Below are 1,038 nucleotides of genomic sequence, written 5' to 3' on the forward strand. Positions count from 1 at the left end.
CCACCAGCCAACTGTCCCTCCCTCCCTCCCTGGCCTCGGGGGCCCAAGGGGATGTGCAGTCTCCATGCTTCTCACGTGCCCGTTTCCTGACATTTGTCCAAGTCCCTCTCAGTTGCAGCAGCCAACGGCTTCTCTCCCTGGAGAGGAACCTGCCTTTCTTCAATAAAGTTGAAAGGAACACATCGGCAGCGCATGCCCAGCAGTGCTGGCCCTTCCCCCTCCCTGCCTGATACACCCCATCTAATAGAATTACCTTCATGCAGAGTAGCTCGTCCTCCCCCTGGTTAAAGGAGAGCAGGCAGGGCATGCAGGCCTGCCTGCAGGAAAGGGAGGGCAGGAGGCCAGCTGCGTTAAGGGGGCTCTGTTTTGTGAAAGCCATCCCAAGTATAGCAGGGCCAGGGGGGTGGGGTCACCCCAACAGCTGGAGGATGCGTGTGCACACGTAGGGGGGGTTCCCTTCTGGAGGGAGGGGGAACTATAGCATGGGTTCAAGTGCCTGAACAAGGGTGGATGGACGTGAACTAAGTCCAGGTGGCCTTAGAAATGGGTTTGCATGTTTGGCACAGGGTCATGGTTCTCCATGCTCACGGGGGGGGGGGTTTGGGTTCTTCTGGCACAGAACGGGGTGCTCTTTCCCATCGCTGTTGGCCCATCTGCCCCTCTGCCTGCCAAGAGGAGGGAGATGCATTCAGCCCCAGGTGGTGCCACAGGCCCCTTCAAATCCCCCCCCACACCTCCCTTTTGCCCTGCCCCTCAATTCAAAAAGGAAGGCAAAGTCACAAGGCCTTACCGTCCTCAAATGCATGGGGATACAACAAGGTGCCGAACCCACCAGAAAGCACGCGCGCGTCATTGCCTTCTGGCTCTGGCAAATGCCCCGAGGAGCCAACCCGGGCAGAATCTACGAATCTGCCACAAGAGGAAGGGCCTTCCTTCCCGGCCGCCCCCGCGCAACCTTCCAGATGAGGGAGGCGGCTGCCGGGCATGGGGGTCGCCCTGAGGCCAGCGCAGTGGATGAGCTCACGCTGCCAGTGACTG

Source organism: Pogona vitticeps, chromosome 5 (genome assembly GCF_051106095.1).
Source record: "Pogona vitticeps strain Pit_001003342236 chromosome 5, PviZW2.1, whole genome shotgun sequence".
Classification (NCBI taxonomy): domain Eukaryota; kingdom Metazoa; phylum Chordata; class Lepidosauria; order Squamata; family Agamidae; genus Pogona; species Pogona vitticeps.